The sequence below is a fragment of the Mytilus galloprovincialis genome, chromosome 10 (genome assembly GCF_965363235.1).
Source record: "Mytilus galloprovincialis chromosome 10, xbMytGall1.hap1.1, whole genome shotgun sequence".
In the NCBI taxonomy this organism is placed as follows: domain Eukaryota; kingdom Metazoa; phylum Mollusca; class Bivalvia; order Mytilida; family Mytilidae; genus Mytilus; species Mytilus galloprovincialis.
Window position 1 is genome coordinate 75,782,063 of NC_134847.1, and position 21,443 is coordinate 75,803,505.

General features: G+C 31.2%; 2 long non-coding RNA genes across 2 annotated transcripts; one reads left to right on the forward strand and one right to left on the reverse strand.

Annotated features, from left to right (window-relative positions):
• Window positions 1-16,608: 16,608 nt before the first annotated feature.
• LOC143049346 (uncharacterized) lies at window positions 16,609-19,663 on the reverse strand. Its single transcript, XR_012970187.1, has 3 exons — window positions 19,458-19,663; window positions 18,108-18,179; window positions 16,609-17,100 (listed from the first exon to the last, which is right to left on the reverse strand). It is a non-coding gene; the product is annotated as an uncharacterized LOC143049346 (long non-coding RNA).
• A 57-nt stretch (window positions 19,664-19,720) lies between these two features.
• LOC143049612 (uncharacterized) lies at window positions 19,721-20,566 on the forward strand. The gene is made up of 2 exons (XR_012970268.1): window positions 19,721-19,776; window positions 20,375-20,566. It is a non-coding gene; the product is annotated as an uncharacterized LOC143049612 (long non-coding RNA).
• The last annotated feature ends 877 nt before the right edge of the window (window positions 20,567-21,443 follow it).

Genomic DNA, 21,443 nt, shown 5'->3' on the forward strand with positions numbered 1-21,443 from the left:
AATTCAGCAGATCTCCCTGAAACTATTGGTTCATCATTTGCCGCAGATGTCTTAAAACGGGAGCGTCAGTTAGTTTTTGTTTTACGAGAATGTGTAACTTCTTAAACCTTTACCAAACTGTTAGATACTGAGCGCCATCACGATTTACGAGATGCAATTATTCAACTTCTTGCTGAAGTCCACCCTCTAGACGGCCCTTATGCTGTTATTAGGACCGACCCTGCATCTGGTTTTAAAACTTTAGTAAAAGACGAACTGTTAGTTAGACAACGCATCACAATAGAATTAGGCCGTCCCAAAAATGTAAATAAAATGTCTACTGTCGCATTCCGATGACGACGACGATGAAAGAGTGACCGACAGCTCCTCACCTCCTTCTGTGCTGGTAATTCCTAAAGCTATATCCGACCTTCCAAAATTGCCGTCAGTAATACCGCATTACATTACTCAATTAGAAAATGTTAAACATCCTCTTAGAACAAACAGTCCGGACATGAATTTTAGTAACGATAACTTTGAAATGAACTCATAAGAGGAAACATATATTGACTCTCAAGAAAAGGAACAAAATTTCTCATCATCCGATTCAATTAGTCGACCGGATCGCCATCGCTCACTTCCAAAGAAATTCGATGACTATGTTATGTACTGAATGAGTGGAATGGAGAGATTCTCAAATGTTTATTGAACAGTTCAATTTTATTTTTGTTTAATTATTGTATTAAAGGGGCAGAATAATCCCCAACACCAGAGGGCAGTCTACCCTGTGAAAGTGTTTATAATTGTGAAAAAATAAAGAGAAAAAAAGCGATAACGCCAGGCAGTTTCATATTCCGGAAACGGTTTTCCGATGTGTGTTTGCCATTTAACATTAACGCTCTCTCTTCCTGTTTAACGATTATATAACTTGGCATATTTTACTATGTTAGTAAAAAAATAGACAATATCTCAAGTCGTACATTTGTGTAGTGATTTTCCTTATTGGCGTAGAGTAATATACAAGTTAAGAGCGATATTGATTTCATAAAGATCATATCTCGCAAATCAATTAAGAAGAGAAAAATACAAGAATAAAAAGGTGAAACTGAGATGTGTGTGGTATGATTGCCAATGACACAACTATCCATAATTTACAAATAAACCGGTCAACAAATATTACCATTTGAAAAAATGAATTTCAGCTTAAATATTAATCCATCAAACTCAAAAATTATGTTTTCGATCAAAGAGGCTGTCATGTTTACATGATATCATATTGTCTGTGTAGTATTTGAGTTTTATCTATTTTACTACACAATGATTTTAACTACTTTTACACTGTAAAATGATACGCTGTAGTCTTAAGGTGGTTGGGGCGTTTTAATGAATTTACATAGAATTTTTAATAATTTGTTGAAATAAAGTTTTTATTATGCTTTTATCCAAAATCATAATTGAAAGTATGGGTCACCGGACTTTTTATCACGCTACAGGTGTAGCAAAATTGTCAGAGAATGTATAGAATATTCATGGAAAAATCAATTAAGGGGGCTCGCGGGTATAAATCTTTTTTTTTTCTAATATAGGATTTCGCTATTTTTTGCTATAAATTAACTTTTAATATACTATACCTAATACAAAAATGAAATAAAAATATGGGGTCACCGTTCATTTAAGCTCAAAATCTGCCTTCGAAAGAAGCATGCATTTATGTTTAGGTACTTTTTTTCTGTTGAACTAATAACTTAAATTTTACTATAGTTTAGTTTAAGTACAGCTTATCTAAAAATAATAATAAAAAATATAGGTCACCTATGAGTAAAAAAAGATATTTCAATTTTAATTAAAAAAATGGCATTTTTTCACCAAAGAGAGATTATTTGGAGCCTTTTCAATGATATCAACATTTTAAAAGTCATCTGGGACCAAAACGAATTGATTCTTTTGTTTTATTTTTGTACCATATCATAAAGTAACAACTAATAGTGTAATAAATAAGATTTGTAATGAAAAAATAATGTGTTATATTGTTCTTTCATTTGTCTTTGTTGTATTATTAATATTACTTTTACTGTTTCGATTATTTTCTGTATTATCCATTTGACGTGGCTCGGTACTTACACATCCCATCAATGTGTTTGTATTATCTTTCATTTTTGCTGGTGTGTTTTGTATATGCGGCTTTTTGTGTTTCTTTTGGTTCTTATAACGCGACTCTGTACTTTAAAAGATCCCGTCATTATGATATTGTTCTATTATATGTCATTATGTTATAGTTACTGTTATAAATTAAAAAAATACGTTGAACGACAAACGACAAAATTATTTTAATTGCGTAGTGGTATAAACCATTTGTGGATTCTTAGAAATTCTAAAGAAGTTCTGGACAATTTTAAATCTCGGTCTATTTCTGAAATTAATTCTAGCATACTTTTGATTTTTTTTAACCCAGAATGCCAACATTCCCCATGTGAAATTATAAAATTGCTTTGTATAAACATTGAACGACAAAATTTCTTCCTATGTGACGTATAAATTGTCTAACGTCAAACCCGCGAAGCAATGTTTGATAGATGCTTTTGTGCTTTTTTGTAAAGTAATTTCTTTTAAAGTTGTAACACAGTGATGACTGCAGTACCCGTATTTTGACTATTTTATTTATTATGTCTGTTTTGTTTACGCATCGCTGTAAATATAAAGGAATTTGATGAGACTGTCGAACAAGTGAGAGGTTTAGCGCTATAAAACTAGTTTCAATCCACCATTTTCTACATTTGAAAATGCCTGTACCAAGTCAGGAATATGACAGGTGTTGTCCATTCGTTTTTGATGTGTTTTGTCATTTGATTTTGCTATGTGATTAGGGACTTTCCGATTGAATTTTCCTCGGAATTCAGTATTTTTGTGATTTTACTTCTTATTCACTGTGCACTAAGTACTAGTTAAAGAAAACAAAGAATGGAATGTGAAATCGAGATAATTTTTAAAAAAGTCTTAGATAAATGGAGCTCCATTAAAGAAATAAGGACAACTTTTGTAAAGAGTACATAATAAAATCACAAAAATGCCGAACGCCGGGAAAAATTCAAAAACGGAAGGTCTCTAACTAAAAGGTTTATTCAAAAGCTCATTAGATCATTGAATATTGTTGGTTTTTTTTGGTATTAATATTGATTTTGTTATCAGTAAATTAAATATCATAATGATTATTATATACATATACACATTTATGGATCTATAATCTGTCGATACCTGTATCTTGGAATTGCACAAGGTCATGTTTTTCTCTGACTGTTAATGGCGTCTTTACACTAAATCCATTGAAAGTTGGATGTTTAATAATTGATAATTTAGTGTTAGGTGCAATTTTTTGTATAAGCTGTTAGTGACTTTGATCTAGCTGCTAGTAACTGCGAGTACTCTCAGACTCTCTAAGACTCTCTTTTGTCTTTTGGATGTTGGGATATACAAGTACACGGCCACTTCCACTCTGTGTAGTCGAATACATCGTATCATTGGAAAGGTAGTTAAAAATCCTTTTGTAGTAAAATAAGTAAATCTGAAATAGTAATCAGACAAAATGATTTATGTAAACATACCGGCCTCTTTGATCGAAAACAGTTTGATTAATTGATATTTAAGCTGACATCAAGTTTTCCAGCTAGTAATATTTGTTGGCCGATTTAATGCATCATGCAATACCTTTTCATAGACAAATAACAAAATATCTTCAAAAGTTCTATACTTTAAATTTCGAATATATTGTTTTGTTTTCCCCTTATATTCCAGTTAATATGCTAGAATCTACTTCGATTGGTATCTTACGAATAGTTGTCTCAATGGCAATCAATCCACATCTCAGTTTCTTTTGTTATTTTGTTACATGTATTTTTCTCTACTTACTCGATTTACGAGATATGAACATCAGGAAATCAATATCACTCTTAATTTGTATATTACTCTATGTTTCATAGAAGCCCAGGTGGTCGTGTGGTCTAGCGGGACGGCTACAGTGCAGGCGATTTGGTGTCACGATATCTCAGTAGCATGGGTTCGAATCCCGGCGAGAGAAGAACAAAAAATTTGCGAAAGCAAATTTACAGATCTATATATATATAAAAAACACCCCCCAAAAAAACCCCAATTGATATATTGTTAAAACCTATTGTTTTTGGTTTGTGAGTAGATATATCGCATTTATATGTATAGTTAATATCGATAATTCGTGTCTATTTTTCGTTTTTTTATGAAACATTTATTCTTATCTTTTTATTAAATCTTCAAGCAATTAGAGCAATGCAAATTACTTCTAAGTCATTAATGCTAGTACTCTCAAATCTCTACTTCGATGTGACCAAAGGCTATGTGTTGCAGGTCGTACTTGACCTACAATTGTTTACATTTGACTTCGATGGAGAGTTGTCTCATTGTCACTCTTATTTTTACATTCAGCTTTCATTGGTTGTCGGATCGTACAAGTGCCCTGTCACGTCCACTCTGTGTTTTTGTTAGATGTATTTCTGCTTTCAACATCGATGTAATAAGTTAAGATCTTTTAACTGATTTTTGTATTTTGTTCTTATAATGAACGGTTACAACACTGGGTTTGGGGAGTATTGACGCGTAGCAGTGCCAGTGAAACGGATAGTTGAGAAAATCAAATTCCATTTTAACTGTCAAGCTGTAGTACTATTATTCTGATTACTATACATTACAAAAATAATCAGAACGTTAGAACTAGGAGAATACGTATAAATTTGAAATTTCAGAAAATTCTGCTCAAATTCATGAATGATTTTGACGAATTAATAACATAGCTAAACGTGACGGCATACAAATACCAACGCCAAAACTGAATGTGTTTACGTTACTTCTTTGATTCAATTTGGATAAGATCACACGAAAACGGCGTAGGTGTTGACTCATTTTCGTTAGATTGTAGCAATCAAACATTCGTCGATCAAAGCAATTCGACATGTCGATTAACTTTTTTTTCACGACAGGTCAACCTTTAATTATATGATAAATTTAAGCCAATGAAGAAAAGAATTATACTTAAAATTGAATGTAATACATCTTAATTTAAGTTTCTTTTCTATATTTCGGAGTTAAGTATGACGTCTATTATCACTGAACAGGTATACATTTTTGTTCAGGGACCAGCTGAAGCACGCCTTTGAGTGCGTGATTTTCTCTCTGCGTTGAATACCCATTGGTTACCTTCGGTCGTTATCTACTGTTTGGTCGGGTTTTTGTCTCGTTGACACATTCCCCATTTCCATTCTTCATTTTTATAAAAAAAAATGTGTATCTCTAAATATTTCAGAGTCTATATGAATTGAAAACAAATAAAATAGAAACAACAAAAGATCTGCAATCCACATCAAATTTGATAAATGACAACAATGACAATCGGATAACAGCTGACGAAGTATAACGTTTTTATCCGAAAACAAACTTCCAAATTTTCAATTTCAAACAAATGGCTATAAAGAAGTAATTAAACTTATATAATATAAAAAAATTGGTATAGGAGATAAATATGTGTCTATGAGAACGATATAATAGAAAACTATAACACAAATTAATATATTATACCAAATCAGTATAGGAGATAGATATTTGTCTATGAGAACGATATAATAGAAAACTATAACACTAATTGATATATTTAGTGGAGCGGCGGAGCAGACAATTTCAGAAATTTAAATTACCTAAATACCTCATGGACTTTTAATAGCTCGTTGGAAAGCTGAAATCGTGTACTTTTTGAAAATATGTGTCGTCAATATGAAAGCTGGTACCATTATGCCGAAAATCAAGGTCAAAGGTCATCACTTAAAAAATCCTATTTTCATCTCGAGAAACAATACCATTGATATTTTTCAAAATTAATAATCTATTCAATAAATTAAATGAGTATTACTATGTATCAATGTGTTAGTTCATACAACTTTGTTTTTTTATTTGGACTTGACGTCAAAAGAACGTTATATTTTTTTTGAAGGTAGTCCGTGGTATACAAATTTTAAAGCCTAATAAAAACCAGTAGCAAAATAACCTTGATATTTCACCTCGACAAATAGCATTTCTTAAATACTTCAGGAAAAAAGTGTTTAAAAGAGTATCCGAAATGCATAGTTTATAAATAAAACAATAAAAATGTGCAGCCGTGCTAAATTTCCTTTCAGTTTTGAAGGATAAGACATGTCACTGAGTTTTCCTTAAATGAACTTTCTCAATACAAGATACCTTTTGATATAATATAGATATTGGAGTGGTAATTTACACAATGAGAGCAAGCATTTTGTAGAAAATAAAAATTTCAAACATTAAGACGTGAACGTTAATTTTGGTACTAGTATCTATGATGAGTTTAATTTCATAAAATTGAAACGTGGGACAAAAAACCCATAATAAACCAAAATAAAACTATCAAATATTGTAACAAAAACTATTTTCATGATATTTCATCTGTGTCATCAGCTATGTCAGCGGATACTGACTGGACATTATTACAATTTCCTACATTTTGGCAAAAACATAAATCAGTGCAGGGAAGACCCTGCTCCTTGCAAACACATGCTTCCTGGCATGCTTTTTTCCCCTTACACGAACAAATAAGATCTTGTAGAAAGTCTGATGCCATTTGTCCTTCAAAGAAACTGGCTCTAACTTGTCATTTTGTGCAGTTTTCCAACCAAAAGCACATGGAGAGCCATTATTTGGGTTGGCCAAATTTGCCGACACCCAAACTTTGCTTTGCCAGATTGCACGCAGTACGTGTTGTTTAAATACGGATTCACATGCCGGAAGCTTTATAAGACTTTTATCTTTATTGATAGCCAACTGATGTCTCAGCAAATTTAAATCGTTGTGACATTTCTTAAATTTGTACTTTGAGTCGTATAAAGCAGCAACAAACTCCCTAGCTGCAACTACCGCACTATCAACATCATCTTGTGTTAAGGCTACAAGATTACTGAAACGGCTTGGTTTTAATCTCAGGAGGTTGAATACTGACTTTTTACCGATTCCAAAAAAACTTGAAGTGGAATCACACCCACTCAGAGCATGAACGACCGGCAGAATACCGGTGACAACTGGGTCAATAGACGAAACAATGTCGTGAACTGGTATAAAACGTCTATTATCCTTCAAGCTACCTATTGAACCAGTTTGAACCCATAATTCTTTTGTATTTTTAAGCATTGGGTAGAAATGTTCTAGTTGGCAACATTGCTTCTGACATTTCCAATGATGCTTCGTCATTTGCAGGATAATAATCTCCAGAAATGTATACATTTTCTATTTTTTTTTGTCTTAATATTGAGGCGGCTGCATAGAGTACATGCATATCGGTTTGTTCATTGGTTTTGGTGGAGCTACATGTACTCAAGTCGGCTTTTATCTCAAGCAATTCTAATTCTGCTTTGATGGTATTAGCTGCCTTAACAGCGTCGCCAATGGAAATGTCGCTAGCAAATACAATACTAGATTTACCTTGGACTTGTTGAGCAAAAAATACAATTGCATCCTTGTAGTGCTTCTCAAGTTTAGCCTTAAGCTTGGAGGAATTACAGTAGGTCTTACTTATTTTATCAGGTAAAAAAGACTGGTACATTGTCAAGAGTGATGACAATAGAAGAGACTTTTTGTCACAAATGAGGTCTCTGTCTATTATTTCAACCACTCTTTCAAATGCCAAATCATACGCTGATTTATCATTTGATTTTGGTCTATATGCCAAGTATGTAGTCAGACATGCTGCATGATACACTGCTTTATTGAGCAAATTCTCTTTCTCTATTCGATCAATCATTTCAGCGTCGCATGCTCTAATAGCAGCATCTTTAAGATTGGCTAACCGTTCAGCGGATGAAATGGTATGTAATGTTTTCACCCTTTTATGTGACATTTTGCGGCAAATAATACACTTTGATATATCGAGAGGGTGATCATAATTTCCAGGCACCAAAGAATTAGAGAAATCGTAATTTATATCTGGTGTTTCCTTTTCAGCTGAAGAACATGCTACTGCTTTTAAATTATGTTTACATGTGTAGCTTTTAAAACATGATCTATGGTACCTAAATACGGGTAATTTACTAGATATTTCATTGCAGAACTCATCAAAAAAACTGAACAAATCATCACGTCTCTTTGCTGCAGCATTTATCAGGCTTTTTCTTCCAGATTCCGTTGATGTTATCAAATTTTCATCATCAACAGAATTGCAGATAATGCAATTGTCAACACCAACTTCCACTCTCCTTTTTTTTTGGCATTCGGAGGGACTAGTTTTAATGAGACTGATAAATTGTCCATTTGATGAAATAAGAAACAAATCAAACACACCTGAAAACCAAACAAACCCTACAATGATATTCACTTTTCCCGTTGAAATCAACAAAATCTAATACACAACAATACCAAACAATATAAATTAATCACAATGCTTCGGAAATTACAAAATGAACAAGAAATATGCTTGAAAACGACTACAATCAACCTTCGAAAAATTGCTGAATGTTGGACTATAAATAGAAACCACAACAATGTCGGTAAATTTGTGACAAATATTCGGACTTCAAATCTCAATAAAAAGCCGATATTTAGCCAAATATTTATTTTATAAAGAATTTACTGCAAAAAGTAAATCGAGTCGATTGAAGTATTATACGACGGCTTTATTGTTGTGACTTTAAAATACAACTATACTGCACGTGCAAATAATGCTAGGTGAAAAACGATGATTTTTCACTGTTATTTTCAACCATTTTCAGATGCATTGTGCTCTCCATATAGGACTTTTTAAAAATGCTCTTAAATTGTATGAAGTTCAAGAATAACTATATTTACCAATTTCGTTCACAAATTATTTTTTAGAACGTGTTTGATATGAAATATGAGTACCGAATCAGCAGTGGGGTATACGATGCAAGTTGGGTAACGTCAGTTATGGCTATTTTTAACGTCATTTGTACCACATTTTATTTTGACGACAAACATTTTTCAGAAGTTGAATAATCGATAGACATTTTAAGCCATTAAAATCCCATGAGGTATTTAGGTAATTTGAACTCGTTAACTAAGCGACTTTTTAAACTTTCGCCGCTCCACTAATTATAATAAAACAGTATAGGAGATAAATATTTTTCTATGAGAACGATATAATAGAAAACTTAAACACGAATTAATATATTATAACAAATCAGTATAGGAGATAAATATTTGTCTATGAGAACGATATACTAGAAAACTATAACACAAATTAATATATTATAACAAATCAGTATAGGAGATAAATATTTGTCTATGAGAACGATATAATAGAAAACTATAACAAAAATTAATATATTATAACAAATCAGAATAGGAGATAAATATTTGTCTATGAGAACGATATGATAGAAAACTATAACACAAATTAATATATTATAACAAATCAGTATAGGAGATAAATATTTGTCTTTGAGAACGATATAATAGAAAACTATAACACACATTAATATGTTATAACAAATCAGTATAGGAGATAAATGTTTGTCTATGAGAACGATATAATAGAAAACTATAACACACATTAATATGTTATAACAAATCAGTAAAGGAGATAAATATTTGTCTTTGAGAACGATATACCAGAAAACTATAACACAAATAAATATATTATAACAAATCAGTATAGGAGATAAATATTTGTCTTTGAGAACGATATAATAGAAAACTATAACACACATTAATATGTTATAACAAATCAGTATAGGAGATAAATATTTGTCTATGAGAACGATATAATAGAAAACTATAACACACATTAATATGTTATAACAAATCAGTAAAGGAGATAAATATTTGTCTTTGAGAACGATATACCAGAAAACTATAACACAAATTAATATGTTATAACAAATCAGTATAGGAGATAAATATTTGTCTTTGAGAACGATATAATAGAAAACTATAACACAAATAAATATATTATAACAAATCAGTATAGCAGATAAATATTTGTCTTTGAGAACGATATAATAGAAAACTATAACACACATTAATATGTTATAACAAATCAGTATAGGAGATAAACATTTCTCTATGAGAACGATATAATAGAAAACTATAACAAAAATTAATATGTTATAACAAATCAGTATAGGAGATAAATATTTGTCTTTGAGAACGATATACCAGAAAACTATAACACAAATTAATATGTTATAACAAATCAGTATAGGAGATAAATATTTGTCTTTGAGAACGATATACCAGAAAACTATAACACAAATTAATATGTTATAACAAATCCGTATAGGAGATAAATATTTGTCTTTGAGAACGATATAATAGAAAACTATAACACACATTAATATGTTATAACAAATCAGTATAGGAGATAAATATTTGTCTATGAGAACGATATAATAGAAAACTATAACACACATTAATATTTTATAACAAATCAGTAAAGGAGATAAATATTTGTCTTTGAGAACGATATACTAGAAAACTATAACACAAATTAATATGTTACAACAAATCAGTATAGGAGATAAATATTTATCTATGAGAACGATATACTAGAAAACTATAACACAAATTATTATATTATAACAAATCAGTATAGGAGATAAATATTTGTCTTTGAGAACGATATACTAGAAAACTATAACACAAATTAATATGTTATCAGTATAGGAGATAAATATTTAGCTATGAGAACGATATACTAGAAAAATATAACACAAATTAATATGTTATAACAAATCAGTATAGGAGATAAATATTTGTCTATGAGAACGATATGATAGAAAACTATAACACAAATTAATATATTATAACAAATCAGTATAGGAGATAAATATTTGTCTATGAGAACGATATAATAGAAAACTATAACACAAAGTAATCTACAACTGATATTGTAGTAAAAGTGTCACATAATTTACTGAATAAACCTTTGTGAGATCTTTGTATTTTTTTACACTGCAGGATAAAGTATCTATTGTATAAACACTATTATTTTAGATATCACGTAATAAATGGCTGATATTTCTGTTCCAATTACAGCTGCATCAGGTGACAAAGAGTTTCTTACATATTGTGAAGCTTTTCAAGAAACAATATTTTTTGACATTTAAACTGAAAGAAACAAAACATGCCATCATGAGACTTTTACCACAGAAAAGAACAATTAAAGAGCCTATTCCACAGATTGCGATAGCTGTATGGGCCAATTCAAAATCATTAATCAACAAGGTTCTGAGTACAAAAATTGGGGTTGCTGGATGAAAATCAATTTAAAGACTTCTGGGTCAGTTGGGAAAATGAACACATTCAGGTCAGAACAGGAAATGTAGTCAACGTGAATACTTTCATGGAGTGGCAGGATTGTTGTTATTTTGCTGTCAATGCTATCGAAATTAGGGGAATGCATTCTTCTGTACTTGATTGGATTTTCCCGTTTCAAGGTAAGCTAGTTAAAACATATAAACAAACAAATCACAGAGAAAAGACAAACGTAATAAATGTTTACTTACAGTCAAGGACACCTTATAACAAAAGTACAAATGGAAAAAAATATTTTTTTCGTAACAATGAGAAAAACATGTTTGGTGTCACAGGAAAAGACACCATACTTGAAACACAACATTAGTAAAGAGTGGACACTTCAGAAGTTGGAATTCTTACCACAACACGTTTGCATTCTAGTTCCAAGGATATTTGCTCCTCAAATATTCTACTTAACTTTGTTTTTGCATTCACATCAATCCTCTACTTTCATATATAATATATAAAACAATGGTTTGCCCTTAGCTAAAATATGCACTGTACGCTTTTAAAGTTCAAATGAAGTGGATGTAAGCAATTATAGGTAACCTGTTATAAAGACCTATTAAACAATTTATTTAAGAAAAGTAGATTTTTATAATAATGCTAAATGATGAAATGATGGAAATATTATGTTACATGTTCCATGTGAGAATTGTGTTGTAATGTGCAAATCATCTTATCTACTTTGAAGTCTGTTCGTATCTATCTGAATATAAAGAATCTATTTAAAAACTATTTTAAAGTTATTTATTGCGTTGCACAATTCAAGTATTTTAACCAATTTCTAAAGACAAAACAATTTGTTCAAGTAAACATTTTAAATGCAACTAAAAAATATGTAGGAAAATACAAATTATACACAGATAAATCTACTCTTTCCGCTATCTGGTCATTTACAGTTGTTTATTACTCAGCGAAAGCGACTAGTTCAAAATACAGAGTGTAATATGGAAATGAAGAGTACGAAATGATCGGCTCCCGTAGACAATCCTGGTTGAAAATGGCAAGTATGGTTTTTCTAAAAAAAATAGTTATCTATATTTTTCAAAATTATTCCTTCTTTCTGAAAACAAATAAAAAACAAACATGGCATATTCCTTTGTCCTTCCACCTCCATTGCTCATAATGCCTTGCCTACAACAAATTAACTACAAACACATAGATTGTTGTGAAATATGAAATATTTACAACAGCAACCTGCCTCATGTGATACGCGTTGGGCCTATTGAACATCAAATCTACCAACAAGAAACAAAATATTAATTTAACATAAGCTACAGCACATCTGTAAGTATTTCCTGTCTCCTGTATAGCACACATTTGACAATTCTTAACAAACAATGAAACATCACGTTATAAAAACGTTTATTTCATTCTACAAAAATGAGACCGAGTAGTGTTGTTTACTAATACAGCTTGAATATCCAATCTTTTTATACACGTTTCCTGTCCTAATACTTGATCTAAAGAAACACTTACATAATTCATGGTAAATTTCAATTGACAAAGCAGTTTTCATGCAGCAATATCATTTCAGAACCTTGTTATATTTTGATTTTTATATTTTCTATTGGTACACCTATGAGCTATCCACAAAGAGAAATGTGGTTGAATATTGATAATAAATATATTCTGATTTCAGCAACAATCATGTCATCAGTTGTTAAGAGTCCTTTAAACGAATGATTTTTCAAGAGGAACGACAACTGTCCAGAGTTCAAAGTCATCAAATCAAAGCAGGCTGGATCAATCAGCGAATGTGGCATTCTCTGTAAAAGTTACAACTCCGGTCTATGATGTGTCTTTTCATTTCACACAAGTACGTGCGATTTGGTGTCAGATAATGCAGTACGATCTGTAATCAAGACAGTCTGCAAGATTTTTATTAGCAGCTGTTAGCTAGTTTAATATCCTGTACATTGGTGTGAACTTACAGTCACCGTTTAACTCCGTCACATAATAGATTAACAAATCCAATGTATTAAAAATCCGATGTAACACCAATATTTTTTTTATATCAAAAATGAACGTAATTACAAATCTGATAAATCATACCATACATTCATATACCAGATGCAACAAGTTAACAAAGTGTTATAATTATATTTATTATATATAACAAAACCTATTGACCTCACAGAAGTATACATTTGACTGATAAACATTCAAGGAACTTTTTTTAAAATTGCTTTATATAAGCAATGTTTGGTGAAATACGTAAATTGTGATATATGTTGTACAATATGGAGAGTTGAAATGATTACTGTACGGCCTTCTATAATGAAAAATTCCATTACTATAAGTTGTTATTTTGCAAGTCTCTAACTGAAGAGTTATACTATAGATTCGTTCATGTTTAAGATCTATTTGTTTTATTATTAAAATTATTTCGTTGAGTACATGAAATATTGTTAGATATGTACGTTTCTTTTTATAAATAATTGTTTTTGAATGCCGTTTATGTATATTTTCTTTTTTCCCATTATCAGTAGTAAATACTCTCTGTCCCACATAATACATAGTCTAATTAATACGTCATGTATGTCAAGGGCGTGTATGAACAAGTTATACTTAATCAAGGGGGTTTTGCTACTACGAAAAATTCCTCTAACAGGGATAACGACTGAAAATGACAAATCTTGAGTGGATTGACAAATACGACAAATGTGTCTCAAATTACCAAAGAAATATTTCAGAGTCGTAAATTTTAAAACACAAAAATATTTGTCTGGTCTGGTAATTTATCAATTTTTGTCCAATTCCCTATCAAGACATGTGTCAATGAGTCTGGAGTTGCATGAATCGTTATCAATCCATGAGACACCTTGTCGACTGAACCTATATTGGTCAGTTTATAGTTAATCCCCTTCCTTCAGGTTTCTCCATTGGTTTGTTTATTAACAATAGATTTAAGTTAAATCAAGTTTCCACAATCGTCTTAAGATTGTTTTTAATACTTAATTTTCAGTCATATAATTATTTTTGATGTCACTTTTTAAACTTATTTGTTTGCTTTAGGAACATTAATCGCCTCCTTATAATAAGTGTTTTGATTGCTTATGAGCTTTTTTCACAGAAATATTTTAACAGCATGTTTTGCATACCTAATTCCAGACTTTACTAAATGGGAATAGCACCAATTGATCTTCTTCCCGTCTTGTTTCTTTATTCATACAAAAACTTTAGGAAGAAAGAAAAGAAGTTAGCAGTATCCTACAAATTGACTTTACGCTATAAATTTGATGTCTCTAATTAAATAACTCAACTTTTGGTTACTATATTGAACTCATCTATCGAATTGAACATAGATATCTGAAGAATGAATTACACGAACCTATCCAAAAATAGGGGTCATCTTAAGGTGTGCAAGAACGGTTAGTAGATCCTGTTCCACATGTGGCACCTGTTGTTCATGCTCATGTTTATACACAATAAGTAATAATTCTATTTCAATAGGTCACAATAAGAGAAAGGGAACAGGATTGTCGTTACAACAATTGCGTTTGCTTACTTCTATGTAATAATCTGAACATGCTGTTCTATAATCTACATAAGGAAATGCCGGTACCAAGTTTGGAATATGACAGTTGTTTTCTATTCGTTTTATGTGTTTGTTGTTTTTATTATGCTATTTGATAAGGGGCTTTTCGTTTTGAATTTTTCTTCGAGATCGATATTTTTTATCTAACTGTTTCATAATATTTGAAAATGTGTATACACGTACTTTCAAAGAATTGTACATAATCTAAAGAGACCAAAAGACAATTTTGGTTACCTTTCTTTGTCTCTTACTTGTGACATTTGTGATTTAAAATAGAGGAAAATTCAATATGAATCCTTCTGCAACGCACTCGTTGTTGTATAACATTCAAATTGGTTTCCTCGAAACAAAACTTAAAATATTCAAAATTTAAATTAAATTGGAAACAATAAAAACAAAAAGGATTAAATAGAAAAAAAATGACACGAATTGAGATTAAGGAAATAATTACAATCATTTAAATGAACTAGAAAATGATGAGAAAAATATATAAATAAATTCGTTCCTTAACTGTTACAGTACAGCATTGACAATGTCCTTTTAAGAAAGGGGAAAATAACAGTAAATGCACAATCACAGATAACAGTATTATTTTAATTGTATCAATCATTTTGGGTTTTTGCCATATATTTCTCCCCGTATTTTACCGTATCATAACAACTGTCGTGACAGTTGAAATTGATCAAAAAAGTTAGTAAATCTGAAATATAGAATATTGATCCAATTTCTGAATATACTTTTTGTATGATTATTCATTTTATTCTATATCCATATCCATGCACTGTTAAATTAATTTTTTTTAGTTTTTTTATTAAAGAATACTTGGGGATATAAGATATTTCCTTTGAAAACATGATGCATTAAAAACGAAAGTATTACATATACAGCTGAATAATCATTTTTAACCAGGACAATATGTATACTGATATAGATAAGCTCTTTAACTCTGAAAAACTTGCTTGGGCTAAAAGAAGAAAAGTAAAAACCAGAGAAATCGGATTTTTTCGAGTTTTAAAAGATATATATATATATATATATATATAATTGTGCAAATTATTCAATTGATGATAATGCTATTTTTGCTAAAGACTATATCTAATTTCAATTTCTATAAAAAAAATATGAATTTTGAATATCATTGACGTCCTAGTGGATGGGTGCCCTTCAGGGAAGGTTATGTATGATCAGGTATTTAACAAGGTAGGAATAGGATCCATAGGATGCAAAATGTCCGCGTATACTTTTCACCTTAGATAACAGCTTCCACTGTTAGGTCTGCTTGATCTCAACTTACCCCCTAAAATAGATCGGACCTATAATTGACTGCATCCAACTCATTTGAAATCAAACGGATAGCTGTCTCATTGGCTATCATACCACATCTAAAAATATTAGAAATTTGAATACTGGTTGTTGATTTAATTTAAAAGCAAAAGATGTCGTTTTTACGGTAAATTTTGTGTGTCTTATGGTGATACAAAGACAATAACCAATCCAATTTGTTGCGATTCTTTTGTACCTGATAGTTGTGGTAACGGATCTTAACAGGAATAACACAACGGATAGTTGAGAAAAAAAAACTGTCGAGTTTTCAAGGTTTTAAGTGAGATTAGTTATATTACTAAGTTCACTCCGTAGTTTCCTTTTTTTATATTTCATTGTATTTTGACTGTGCATTCTTGTTATCTTTTCGCTTTTTCAAAAGTTTCAGATGTAGCAGGAAATATTTAGATGGCCAAAATAAAATAAAATCATCACGTAGCTATAGTTTTATAGTGAACACACAACGCACGATATATACTGGTAATCTGTGTATGGTGGACACGGGAGGCTTCCACACCTCGCTCGAACAGGATAGAGTGTTCGACCATTATCATCATGAGAACGAGTACCTTCAAAGAACTCAGGGTTTTCGTCCATACAAATGTATTCCGATGAGTATTCACCAGACCAAGCACCAATCAAAACACCAGAATACTGTCTGTGCCATCCTACTGGACATTTTGTTTTAGCTGGCATCATGAGGCAGGTTGAATCTTGGTTTACCTGACAAACAGCACAAGGAACATCATCATTAATGGCTACATTTCTAAAGTTAAACTGGTATTCACTCCCCCAAATCCTTGCATACAAGCCACCATGGAGTTTCGAAGGAAAATCCGAAGGTGCTGGTTCTGGGTCGTGTGGGAGACACAATGTGTTTACACCACTTCCTTGTTCGTTATAGTGCTTGCCTGCAACTAAACCTATAAACAAAACACGCGAAAAAGTTATTGCATTATCTAGTTGCATATTCGAATTATCAAACAGTTATTTAATAGTTTGGGCTGTCATATACGAAGATTTATTCTTAAGTTAATTGAATGATTTTTGAAAGGGACAGCAGCCTCAGATATTCGTGTGAATGAAAATACGATACAGTAAATGGAATAACATTTAGTTATTTTCTATACAATATGACAATGTAATGAATAATTTTTAACCTTTTTCTAAATATATGAATATATAGATATAAGAAGGTGGGGTATGAGTGCCAATGAGGCAACTCTCCATTCAAGTCACAATTTGAAATAGTAAAGAATATAGGTCAAAGTACGGTCTTCAACATAGCGCCTTTGCTAACACCAAACTCGAAGCTATAAAGAGCCCTAAAATGACTAGTGACTAGTATAAACTACCGGTTCTGAATAGATAGCAAAGTTTCAGAAAATCTCATTGGTTAGTATGCCAGATACCTGTTTCGCTAAATTGAGCTATGTTACGTTAACACTGTTAATGGATGTGGTTATAAGGATAATCTTTTTATCAAAAGTAAACCCTTGATAAAATATCTTGCTAAGATACATTATATATTTATTTCTGTTTGAGACCCAAAAGATTCATTTATCGAGATCTCACAAACATGTTTAACCCCGCCGCATTTTTGCGCCTGTCCCAAGTCAGGAGCCTCTGGCCTTTGTTAGTCTTGTATCATTTTAACTTTTAGTTTCTTGTGTACAATTTGGAGTTTAGTATGGTGTTCATTATCACTGAACCAGTATATATTTGTTTAGGGGCCAGCTGAAGGACGCCTCCGGGTGCGAGAATTTCTCGTTGCATTGAAGACCTGTTGGTGACCTTCTGCTGTTGTCTGCTCTATGGTCAGGTTGTTGTCTCTTTGGCACATTTCCCATTTCCATTCTCAATTTTATTAAATGTTAATTCACTTCTATAAATTTACCTGCTAATGTGTATATCTTATTAGACTGATTACCTGAATACATCGTACTTGTCCCATTCACAGTAGGACAGGATTTTCTCCCCCATATTGTATATGCTGTGGCTCCTAAAAGCAAAAGACATCTTCATTTCTATATCTTTCTTAAAACATCACTTTTCTGAATAAATGACAGAAAAAAAGAAGAAAAACGCAAAATAACGACGAAAAGATCAAAACAAAACAGTCTACAAAACCCATAAAAGAAAATTTAAATATTTAAATAAATATTCTTAGCTTATTTTCTATAGAAACTAAACGAAATTGATCAGATTGATAAATGAATAAATGCATAAAGTAAATTAAAACAATTTGAATGAGTCAAATACATCTTTTAGAAGAAAGGCGAAAGAAACCAGAGGGACATTTTAAATCATTAATCGAAAATGACCTGATAACGACATGGCTCAAGAAGAAGAAAAACAAACAATAGTACACAAAACTAAAGACTTTAGGAATACGAACCCGCCATATACAGGGGGTGATCTCAGGTGCTCCGGAAGGATAAGTAGATCCTGTTCGCATTATGATGTCACCCATCAATCTCTAAGCACCTCGGATTATAATAAAAATTGTAAATAAAGGAAAGGAAAGAGAAACCAGGAATGACCATCCATCCATACTTTTTTCTCCAGTGGTAAAATCACCAAACAAAATATGTATTCATACATGTCATATACGTAACAACAAGACAACCCCTGATGATGCAACGACTAGGACAACAAAGGCCGTTAGGGGTCTAGCTCATTGCTCCTTTTTGATAAATGCGGCCTTTTAAACGTTCTTTGGAGATACTTTCGAATTAAGTTGCTACTTTCAGTGAAGCATATGAACTAGAATAATGCCTCAAATTATACTCGATTCCACTTCCAATTTCTTTAAATGTTTAACAAGGAGATCTTCTCATCTTTTTACTTTAAAAATTCGCACAACTATATTCTATTCTGTGTGCATAGTAGAAGGTTTTGTTTCCTGTACAAAATCCGTAAAATATGTTTTATTATCACTGTTTGTGTTTATGCTGTCAAACTATTTGTTTTTCTTTCAATTATCAACCGTTGAACTTTGTATACCTGATCATTATTCCTTAAAAACAGAAATCAGTTACACATCTATAGAAAATCAAAATGAATTTGACCTTTTTTTATTTCTTTCACATACTTCCCCAATTATTTATTTCCAACGACATATCCTGTCTAATAGATTATCATGATTATTGTTGTAATGTTCGAAGGGTGACATATAAGAATAGGCATTAATTACTTTACTATTGTTAGTTCAATGACGGCGTTCAATACATTGATGTCAAAACAATCTTTGCGTTTTTCTAGTGCGCGAAATGCATACCTTGTGTATTCTGAAGCTGCTTCTTCATTAGCGAATTTTCATTCTCTAACTGGGTCATTCTGTTTCGTAGCGTCTGCAATTCTTGGTGGATAACATCCTGATCATTTAGTAGAAGGCGTTTCTCATTTGATTGACCAAACAAGAAGCTGATATTACCTAAAATGACAAGAAGTCCAAGTGTAAACATTTCTACAGTCAGTATTGTCAGTAAAATTAGTACAATGCTACTGAGATAAGATAATATACACAAATGGCAAACCATGATTTAACACGGATTGTAAAAGTGTATAAATTTTTGTTTGGCTTCAAATTTAAACAGGTAAAACATATTCAGATATCAGAACAACAGGTCTGGGAGCCCAGTTTCTAAATCAATGCAATGCAGAACAAAGATAGGTTGTCGTTTACTAGAATACTTCAAATATGACCTTTTCGTATTTTGTTTATTAAAGTTATTGATCATTTTGAATAACTTTAACGGTTGTTTGTTATTACGATTGGCAATGTTAATATCATGATGAAAAATATCAAGAAAAGAGTTTTGTTCCCCTAAACTGTGGTGCAAAAAGGAATAGTTGTAATAAAATCATTCTATGTTTTCTAAATCATTACATGGAGCTTTTAGATAACAGTGACCCATGTAATACGATAATACAATGACTATGCAATGTTAACCTAGCCTTAATAACTATTCAGTTGAATGATAACATCAATTATATAATTCTGATTTGTCTTAGATGTAAAACATCCTTTATTGAAAAATCACTAACCGCATTAATTTGATTAAGAAAGTTACGTTCCTTTTTTGTATTGGATGTGATAGTTGTTATAAATACATTCTCATGGACATTGAACTTAACACTGTAGTCATTGTTTTACGTTGTCTTTTAATAACTATCTTTTATTATTGGTTTTAGGTAATGAAATGAGCAGAATTTATAGAAAAATTCTCCAATTTCCGGGACACAACTGGAATGACGCAAATCTTTATTGACTTTGATACTTTCTAACAATTACAATTATAAGGATTTTCTTTTAAAAAACATATTTTATTGTATCTTTACTGTTACACATTGATAAAATTATTAATAACATGTTGTTATCTTAAACATACATGTCTTCAATTCAATCTATACAAAAACAAACTAGTGTTTCTTGCGTGTATTTTTAGGTCTTTTAATATTTTTAAAGTTACCCTTTCAGTTGATATGTTAGGTCGCTTTTGACAAATTCACATTTATTTTTACACATTGAAGAATATTTGATGGGAAGTATTTATGCAATTCATAGTTGTAAATAAAGGAAATGGGTTACGATATCCTATGAGACAACCATCCCTAAAGGCTACAGGCCAATGCTTGCATCTTTCCCTAATAAAAAAGTTAAATATATAGATCGATAATGATTGCAGGTACATGTACATTTGTACAAGGATAGATAATATTTATAAAGATTAATGTAATAATTCATAGTTTAATAACAAAAATACCGAACTTTGAGGAATATGCAAAATCGAAAGTACGTAGCTAAATGGTTAAATCTAAAACTCAAATACATCAAACGTCGAATGGATAACAACTGTCATATTCCTGACTAGGTATTATCTTACGTAGACAATGGAGGTTTAAACCTAGTTTGATATCTAGTTAAACCTCCCATTTGTATGACAGTTGCATAAAATTCTATTATATTGTTAGCAATGTGTAAACAAAACAAACAAACATAATAGAAAAAAATGTGAAAAATAGGGGTACAGCAAACGCAGTCAACATTGTGTTATAATCTTAATGTCTATAAAACAATTCACGATCAAATATTGATTTGAGAAACACAAAAGGCAAATAGACAAAGCACATTAGCAAAAATGGAAGATAAGGAATACAAACATTTGCCATATCACAATAATACGAGGACGGGATGTATAAATACAGAGCCACGTCATATGTAACAAACAAATCCACAAAAAGTCATATAAACAAAGCATAG